Source organism: Bos mutus, chromosome 20 (assembly GCF_027580195.1).
Source record: "Bos mutus isolate GX-2022 chromosome 20, NWIPB_WYAK_1.1, whole genome shotgun sequence".
Taxonomy (NCBI): domain Eukaryota; kingdom Metazoa; phylum Chordata; class Mammalia; order Artiodactyla; family Bovidae; genus Bos; species Bos mutus.
In genome coordinates, this window is record NC_091636.1 from 15,727,697 (window position 1) to 15,738,167 (window position 10,471).

The 10,471-nt window shown below is 40.5% G+C and overlaps 1 non-coding gene across 1 annotated transcript; it reads right to left on the minus strand.

The window, feature by feature from the left end:
• Positions 1-10,123: 10,123 nt before the first annotated feature.
• On the minus strand, positions 10,124-10,195 carry TRNAC-GCA (transfer RNA cysteine (anticodon GCA)). Its single transcript has one exon. It is a non-coding gene; the product is annotated as a tRNA-Cys (tRNA).
• Positions 10,196-10,471: the final 276 nt, after the last annotated feature.

The following is a 10,471-nucleotide window of genomic DNA, read 5'->3' on the forward strand; positions in this document are numbered from 1 at the left end:
GAAGGGGATGACAGAGGATGGGATGGCTGGATAGCATCACTGACTTGATGGACATGAGTTTGAGTGAACTCCGGGAGTTGCTGATGGACAGGGAGGCTTGGTGTGCTGTGATTCATGGGGTCGCAAAGAGTCGGACATGACTGAGTACTGAACTGAACTGACTATACTAAGAGCTTGGCATGAACTATTTAATCTTCATAAGTACCTTCTCTGGTAAATACAATCATCACTTCTGTCTTCTAGGTGAAGACTGTAGCAGATGCTGCCTGTGCTTGCCCATCCACTCCAGACTCCTCATTTTGGTGCAAGCTGGCAGACTCCCTTGTGCCCACACCTGCATCTCTGGGCCAGAGCTGAGTTTCCTGGACTATATCTGGCCAGAAGTGCCAGAGAATTAACACCGCCTTAGAAGTATCTTTCAACCAGTGGTCAAGAGGACCACTCCTCAAGTGGCTTGGCTCTGCAGTGGGTGGTCTACATTGGTTCTCAGAGTTCCCCAGTGGGGCGAAGCTCTGGTCCCACAGTAGTAACACACTTGATAACTCCGTTTTCCTTGGCCATCTTCCCTTCATCTGCTCACTTCCTCATCACCCTACCAGTGTTTTCTGAAGATCACCTACCAATATTTGCATTGAAACTGGGTCTACTTCTGGACAGCCTAATGAAGACAGGGAGCCAAAGCACAGAGATGTAGGGACACGCCCAGGATGATGTCTCACTCCAGGGCCCTCACGTGTCTCCACTAGCCTATACTGCTTTCCCACCCAGACTTCCCACTGGAGAAAGAAATGCCATCTTCTCCTACATGAAGACAGTCCAAGCAGCTCTTAACCTTTCTCCCGTGACTGTTAAAACGTGGTTTCCATGCGCATCACCCCCTCATGAGGCACCCTGTCTAGCTTGAAATTCTCCACTTACAATTAAACATATGAATTTTTTTCTGCTTTAAACCTTTTATAATTCCATCCACATGTTTCTTAATCCTGTGTTATTGTAGAAGCAGAGAATTCTAGTAAGCCATTCAATTTTAACCCTATTTTAATATGAAAAAAACTATTTCTATGTTCAAACTATTTCTATTGTTCAAAAAAAAAAAAAAAAAGAACTATTTCTATGTTCAAAATAGCATCCAGGTAGGCACAATGTTGAACTGGTTACAATGAATCTTATTAAATATGGCAATACCAGTAATGAGTATGTTCATAAGTTCTTATAGATTTAGCAAGATATAAATATTGAACATTTACTATTTATTCATTAACAAAATAACAATGAACACTCTAATAGACTCCTACTGTGCATCTTACTCAATGTACCCTCATCCAGAAGTCCTGGATTTTCTTCTGATATAACTTCTCTGCTGCTCTGCTGCTAAGTCGCTTCAGTTGTGTCCGACTCTGTGCGACCCCATAGACGGCAGCCCACCAGGCTACCCCGTCCCTGGGATTCTCCAGGCAAGAACACTAGAGTGGGTTGCCATTTCCTTCTTCAATGCATGAAAGTGAAAAGTGAAAGTGAAGTCACTCAGTCATGTTCGACTCCTAGCGACCCCACGGACTGCAGCCCAGCAGGCTCCTCTGTCCATGGGATTTGCCAGGCAAGAGTACTGGAGTGGGTTGCCATTGCCTTCTCCGATAACTTCTCTAGCATCTTCTAAATTGGCTGTAAATAAAAATTCAGGTCTCAGAGATGAACTCAATAGAAAGTACTCCTAGAAGTAAGCACTTCAGAGCAGGTTGTGTAAAACATCTTTAATAAGTTTAAAGTTCTTGAACTGGAATCAATCTAGGTATAAGGAATCAATCTAGATACAGTGTGTGTGTGTGTGTGTGTGTGTGTGTGTGTGTTAGTCGCTCAGTTGTATCTAACTCTTTGTGACCTGATGGACTGTAGCCCACCAGGCTCCTCTGTCCATGGGATTTTCTAGGCAGTAATACTGAAGTGGGTTGCTGTTTCCTTCTCCAGGGGATCTTCCCAACCCAGGGATCAAACCCAGGTCTTCTGCAATGCAGGCAGATTCTTTACCTTCTGAGCCACCAGGGAAGCCCCGGTACAACATAGTCAATGTAAAAAATTGATAACTTCAGGATTTATGTCACAGATTATGAGATGACAGCTTACAGAATATTAGGGTAAGAAGAACATCAGAGAACACCTATTTCGATTTCATCTTTTGCAGAAGTAAGATGATACAAACAGTTAGTGACTTAATCAGAATTAGAACTTGGGTTTCTAAGCTCTCAATTCAGTGCTTAATCTATCATAATCTGTCACATATCCTGAATAATTCACTTTCCATCCATTTACAATAGAGTATATTTACATATGGAGTCACAAATTCATCTCCATGATAATCAGCATCTGGTTTGGTAAATTAAACTAATCAAATTTATGTCTCAGGAATTTAAAATTGGGACCAGAGACTGAGTCAGCGGAGAGAAACTGAACTGAGAGACTATGCTAAATAGTATAGAATTAACACCAGGTGCCGTTTGGGGCCTATACAAAAAGATTAGTGTAAGTTACCACAGGGTCCCAAAAGGATAGAGAGTAGCCTGAGTTTCACTTTCCCAAAGTTTTTGTGGAGTCTGGTGACATTTGGACTTCATGAAGGTTATTTGTATTTTAAGGTAATATCCCTCAATGAGCTTACTTGAACCAGCTTAAGTAGATTTCCCTTCCTTGTAACAAAAGTCCCTGAGTAGAAGGCTCTTCCCTCTTTTTGCTTCTAAACTAAGCAACTATAAAGGTGAGTGTTGAATAATGGGATAATAAGAATGGCCGTTGGGATCAGCACAAAGGACTGGAATAATGCAAGAGACTGCTGCTGCTGCTAAGTCGCTTCAGTCGTGTCTACTGTGCGACCCCATAGATGGCAGCCCACCAGGCCCTGCCGTCCCTGGGATTCTCCAGGCAAGAACAGTGGAGTGGGTTGCCATTTCCTCCTCCAACGCATAAAAGTGAAAGTGAAGTCACTCAGTTGTGTCCGACTCTTAGCGACCCCATGGACTGCAGCCTACCAGGCTCCTCCATCCATGGGATTTTCCAGGCAAGAGTACTGGAGTGGGTTGCTGTTGCCTTCTCCGACGCAAGAGACTAAGTTTAGCCAAATGCCACATGTGGTTAGAGACTGTCATTGTTGGGGGAAAAGAGGCTAAGATCTCCAACTTGTTAAGTCAGTTTAGGGGCAGTCCCTTGATATGACAAATATATAGGTTTTGAGTGGTGCATTTTCTGCCCGCTTCCAAATCTAGACTTACTCTGGTCATTCCAAACCAAATTAACAAAGGAGCCTAATTTGTGAACATGAATTTTCACAAATTGAACTCTCATATGAATTTTCACAATGTGACCTCCCATATTTTAGGGGTGGGTCAGTACTTAAGTCTGGAGCAGGAAATGGCAACCCACTCCAGTATTCTTGCCTGGAAAATTCCAAGGATGGAGGCGTCTGGTGGATTACAGTCCACGGGGGTCGCCAGGGGTCAGATGTAAATGAGCAACTGACCACCCCACACGCATGCACAGTACCTAAGTCAATAGGGCCTCTTCTAATTTCACACTGGTCTTATTGGTTTCCTGGACTCCTCAGACAGTCAATACACCTAAACATAACACAGCATTTTAAAAGGTCTTCTACCCAGTAGTGTTAAACACAGTTGTATTGGCACTATTTGTTCTCAAACAGCAGTCATTTTCCTACTTCTTTGTTGACAGAATCCTGATTATTCAGGGTTCTGTCAACAAGGTGACCCCATCCCTAGCTCACCAGCTCAAGAAAAAAAAAAAAAGATGAATTTAAGATAATCATGAAAATGCCATTCCCTTTTTCAGTGATTGGTACAGACATGTTCTTGTCTAATCTAGCCAATGAGATAATGGTAACTAATATTTATTGAATGATAGCTATGTGCCCTCCTCCAAGGATTTTACAGGAACTCATTCTTTTTCCTTTCAATACAATTCTATAATATAAGGTCTATATTTGTCCCTACATCATGTCTTTTAGTGAGATAATTAGTTTTCTTCATGGTTTAAGTCATTTTGATTTGGATTTTCTATTACTTGTCACAACAAACATTGGAACTAATACTCCAATTCATTTGTTCTCTTCTCTTTAGAATCCCATTTCAACATGTATACAAAGATAGCAAACGGCAATTCTTTCCTTCCTAATTCCTATAAGAGTTTTTTCAGATTTTTTTAATGTGGAACATTTTTAAAGTCTTTATTGAATTTGTTCCAATATTGTTTCTGGTTTTGGTTTTTTGGCTACAAGGCATGTGGGATCTTAACTCCCTGACCAGGGATTGAACCTGCACCCCCGGCATTGGAAGGCAAAGTTTTAACCACTGGACCACCAGGAAGTCTCTATATCATTACTTTGAGTGAAAAAGAGGAGGCAGAGGAGAAAAAGTCTCATTTTCATGTTAGATTTATTATTGTGTGTGTGTGCAAGCTCAGTTGCTTCAGTCATGAATGACTATTTGTGACCTTATGGATTGTATCCTGCCAGGCTCCTCTATTCATGGGATTTTGCAGCCAAGAATACTGGAGTGAGTTGCCATGCCCTCCTATAGGGCATATTCCCGAACCAGGGATCGAATCCACATTCTCTTTATCTCCTGCATTACAGGCAGATTCTTCACCACTGAACCACCAGGGAAGCCCAAGATTTATTATTAGGATACCTTATTATTAGCTTTATTCATGAAAAATCACCTTGTAAGTAAATGAATTTGAAGTACATTTTCAGTACAAATCCTTTCAAAAAGATGTACAAATAGCTCTTTCCAAGCTTGTACTATTTCACTTAGGAGTATCACTTGCTGAAGCAATGATAGATTCCTCAATTTTTCATCTCAGGACTCTGCATAGTTACTGAGTGAAATCCAGTCTTTTAATTTTTATGATTTTAATTTTTGGACCATTTCAAATTATTTGTTCATTAGTGAACCATTCCCCCATACAATAACATTTTCACTACATGCTTCCTGATACATTGTACATTGGTTACATTTGTACATATTTTTGAAGATATAGGAAAAAGTATGTTTATTTAGTAGATGTATGTAATAGCCATTTTATATAGGCTCTTGGCTATTACATTCCTAATATTATATTAATAAATTATTATTCATGTGTTTTCTTTTTGCTCTCTGGCCAACAAAAGGCAATTCAATCTGACAACTTTTATATGTTTTATATAAATATTTGAACTACATTGACATAGCTTAATATAGTAGTCGGTAGAGCCAAATAACTAGATGTAAATGCTAACTCTGCAATTTACTGTATTTGTAGCACTGGGCAAGTTAATATTTTTGTGCCTCTATTTCCTCAGATATAAAACAGGGATGATAATAATAATAATAACTATCTTTTAGGGTTATTGTGAGGATTAAAGGAATACATACAAAGCACTTAGTAAGTTCCTAGCACATAGTAAGGACCCTAAGTGTTCTCATTATTATTATTACCAGGGTTAATCCTAATTAACAGACAACTTGGTTAACAGTGGCTTAAACCATGAGATTCTTTACCAACTGAGCAGATAACACCACTCTAATGGCAGAAAATGAAGAGGAACTAAAGAGCCTCTTGATGAGGGTGAAGGAGGAGAGTTAAAGGGCCAGCTTAAGACTAAATATTTAAAAAAACTAAGATCATGGCATTTGGCCCCATTACTACATGGCAAATAGAAGGGGAAAAGGTGGAAGTAGCGACAGATTTCCTCTTCTTGGGCTCCAAAATCACTGTGGATGATGACTACAGCCATGAAAAATGAGGATGATTGCTTCTCGGCAGGAAAGCAATGACAAACCTAGACAGTGTATTGAAAAGCAAAGACATTACTCTGCTGGCAAAGGTCCATATAGTCAAGGCTGTGGTCTTCCCAATGGTCATGAACAGTTGTGAGAGCTGGACCGTGAAAAAGGCAGAACACCAAAGAACTGATGCCTTCAAATTGTGGTGCTGGAGAAGACTCCTGAAAGTCCCTTGGACAGCAAGGAGATCAAACCAGTCAATCTTAAGGGAGATCAACCCTGAATATTCATTGGAAGGACTGATGCTGAAGCTAAAGCTCCAGGATTTTGGTCATCTGATGCTAACAGACGACTCATTGGACAAGTCACTGATGCTCATTCTGCCCTTGATCTTTCCCAGCATCAGAGGATGAGATGGCTGGACAGCATCACTGATGCAATGAACATGAACTTGGGAAAATTCCTGGAGATGGTGAAGGACAGGGAGACCATGCTATAGTCCACGGAGTCGCAAAGAGTCAGACACAACTGGGTGACTGAACAACAACAACAAAACCATAAGAATACATGTTATTAATATTTACTTAATAAGTGTGTTGGCCTTGGGGCTGGTTTTTAACTCAAAGATACCATGAAGCAGTCAGGCTCCTCCCATCTTTCTGCATTGCCATTCTCACTGTATTGGCAAAATTTCCCCTCAAAGTCTGCCTCTACTGCTGCCTCAATAGGATGAGGGCAAAATTTTTTAAAAAAATATTCATCTCCTGATGAATATTTATCTTTTCAGAAGAAAAAACGTCTCCCAGAAATAGTCAATAGATGTCTTCTTTATGTCTTATTGGCCAGAACTGTGTCACATGACCACTTCTAGACCAATCACTGGGAAAGAATACAATTGCTGTGATTGATTTAGACTAACCATGAGTCACTTTTCTGGGGCTGGGCCTTTTGTTGCCTGATCAAAACCAGGTTTCTATCACCAAGGGGAAAAAAAGAATAACCACTGGGTGTACGACCAATAGTGTGTGTCATCAACAAACATTCATTTGTTGCCTGCTATATGCTCAGCCTGTGCTCCTAATGAAACTGTAGAAACTACCAAAAGAACAATGATATTTTCTTTTCTCCTACTTATTTGACATGTTTAGACTGAAAGCTACTTCTGCTAGGCCCTGCTAAATAACTAAACTAAAGCCTTTAAGGCCAGCTTCCTAATCCACTCACTCTGAGTGGCTTCACTTACTGTCCACACATGTGGTGGATCTTCCTTTTCTTGGTCGAATCTTTGCATTCCATCTCCACTTTTGAGTAGTGATAACCGAAGGACTGAACAAAGAGTGAACGATCCAAAACTCCTTGTTTAGAAGATCTGAGCACCCCAGATACCCAGGGGCAAATTCCATTTGTCTTTTTTCTTCATTATATTAAGGACCTACTATGAGCCAGGCACTTTCATAAATTCTTTCCATTAATTCTCATCCCCAAAACTCCATGAAATGTGTTTCAGGTAGAGGAAAGAGAGATTAATACAGATAAAATGACTTGTGCAAAGCCGTCAGCTAGTAATAGGAAAAATAATTACCCCTTATTGACCATATGCTACATTTGAGCCATGCACTGTCCTAAATGCCACTCATGAATTCATTCCTTTAGTTCTCTTAACCACCTAGTGAAGTAAGGATTCAATCACAACTGATACTTCCCAAGCACCCTCCTAGATGAAAAATCTGCAGCTTCAAAAGCTTACTTACTTACTTAAGTTCAAGTTCACCCAACTAGAAAGTGACAGGTATTCTACAAAGCTGGGTCTAATTCAAACACTTCCTGTTAAAGTCACACCCACCCCTACACTGCAGGAAATTGACACCAGGCCTCCTAACTCCTGGGCCTATTCCAAAATCCCTAAATGAGAATGGAAAACTCTGATGTTTTATTCTACCAGTTTGTTCTGTGAAGTGCTCTCCAAGTAGTTCATAATTGGTCCAGTTGTCTAAAACAAAGTTGGGAATTTATCCAAAAGTATTTAGCAAATTAACAACTCCATCTTTCCTTTCTGAGAGCAGATAGGCAAAGCTAGCTGATTCCTGTTGAGTTTAAAAAAAGAAACTCTTGGGGAGACAGATTATCAACATTCATCATGTTTCTGCTTTGCCCTCAAGACCCAGATTAGAGGTTAACATTTGAATTAGGCAAAATCACACAGTTGTGCACTTTACCTACTCTAAATTTTGTTAACTGCTCTGTGTTTTAAAAATAATATGACTAGGGACTCTGCTGTAAACCGTTGAGACCTTTTATGTGCTGTTAGCCCCAGATTAGAGCTTGCCAGGAAAGAGATTTCACAGTTGCTAACTTCTTCAACTTCGCCCCTGAAGGAAGCTTTATATCCCCGAGTATCTATGTTATGTGGCCTTGCTCTGGGAGCCTTCTACTCAAAAGTCAACTGGTGCTATCCATAGAAACATAGAGATCAAAGGATCATTCCTTGACTGTTTGCAATCCTTCTAGGGACTTATAAGTAGTGTAGTTTTTGTTTGTTGCTGCTTTGCCTTGGGTACCTAAGTTTTAAATATTCTTTTTGTTTTTGTTCAGCCACTAAGTTGTATCCAACTCTTTTGTATCCAACCCCAGTACTGTAGCCCACCAGGCTCCTCTGTCCATGGGATTTCCCAGGCAAGAATAGTGGAGTGGGTTGCCATTCCTTCTCTAGGGGATCTTCCCAAGCCAGGGATCAATTGACAGGTGGACTCTTTACCACTGAGCCACCACGGAAGCCCAGTGGTATGTCACCAGTCAAAATATTATCAAATCCTGTACCAAAATGCATTTATTTCCATAAAAGTATGAGGTTTTAGATAGCAGAACCTGATAGCTGAACTCTGACACTAACTCCATAGCCCTGTACAGCTAGTCCTCAGTAGCTGGGAAATTGTGTTTTAGGGAAGCACATGTGTGCTGATCAAGCCAACTTATATAAACAACCCACCAAGTTATTAAAAGATGGTATGATATTCCTAGTGACCAAGCTGGTATGATAATCCTAGTGACCAAGATACTTAAGAAGATTCAGAGGCCTGTGTAAAATAAATGATTAAAGAAAACAGTGTAACAAAGTTCTATTTACAGTTTCTTTCATTTGTATACCAAAACAAACACATATATACACCCTCCAGAAACCATGTCCTGGGTTAGTATCTGGCTTTGCCTTCCTTCACGTCTAGTGGTAGGAGATAGAAGAAAATGCCCCTTCTAAGTATAGAACAATGAAATACAATCAGTGCCATAATGCATGGACCTATAAAGAACAGGGGAAATGAGATGAAGAAGCAAGGTTTTTGACCCCTCCCCCAAATCCTTTAAAGATAATTTTCTGGTCTAACAAAGACTTGCTTTGTAAAGAAAAAATTGGGGCTCAGAATTAAGGAGACTTCAGTATCTTCCTTCATCTGTGTGAAGTACTGATATATGTACACTGCCATGTGTGAAATAGATAGCTAGTGGAAAGCTAATGTATAGCACAGGAAGCTCAGCCTGGTGCTTTGGAACAACCTGCTTCTGCTGCTGCTAAGTCGCTTCAGTCATGTCCGACTCTGTGCGACCCCACAGATGGCAGCCCGCCAGGCTCCCCCATCCCTGGGATTCTCCAGGCAAGAACACTGGAGTGGGTTGCCATTTCCTTCTCTAATGCATGAAAGTGAAAAGTGAAAGGGAAGTTGCTCAGTTGTGTCCGACTCTTAGTAACCCCATGGAATACAGCCTACCAGGCTCCTCCATCCATGGGATTTTCCAGGCAAGAGTACTGGAGTGGGGTGCCATTGCCTTCTCCGTCGGGACAACCTAGAGGAGTGGAATTGGGGCGAGTGGGAGGGACGCTTAAGAGGGAGGGGATGTATGTATACATACAGCTGATCACTTTGTTGTATAGAAGAAACTAACACAACATTGTAAAGCAATTATACTCCAAAAAAAAAAAAAAAAAAAGAGTATATATGTGTATAACTGAGTCAATTTGCTATATAGCAGAAACTGGCACGACAATGTAAATCAACTGTACTTCAACAAAACAAAAACAGAATTCCAGTTCTAAAAAAACAGTCTCCATCATACTTTCTCTCCCACTTACAAGAACTTTTTAAATGATATTCTGGAGAGAAAATGTTATTTATAAAACACCAAAACATGAATAAAATGGCAATAAAAACATACATATCAATAGTTGAAAGTGAAAGTGAAGTTGCTCAGTTGTGTCCGACTCTTTGTGACTCCATGGACTGTAGCCCACCAGGCTCCTCCGTCCATGGGATTCTCCAGGCAAGAGTACTGGAGTGGGGTGCCGTTGCCTTCTCCAGTGGATCTTCCCCACCCAGGGATCGAACCCAGGTCTCCTGCATTGCAGGCAGACGCTTTAACCTCTGAGCCACCAGGGAAGCCTTATCAATAGTTACTAATACTTTAATTAACAATTTAATGTAAATTGACTAAATAATCCAACCAAAAGACACCAAATGGCTGAATGGATACAAAAACAAGATCTGTATATATGCTGCCTACAAGAGATTCACTTTAGATCTAAAGACACACAGAAACTGAAAGTGAAGGGATGGGAAAAGTTATCCCATGCAAATGGAAATCAAAAGAAAGCCAGGGCAGTACTTATATCAGACAAAATAGATTTTAAAGTAAAGAATTGCAAGAGACAAAGA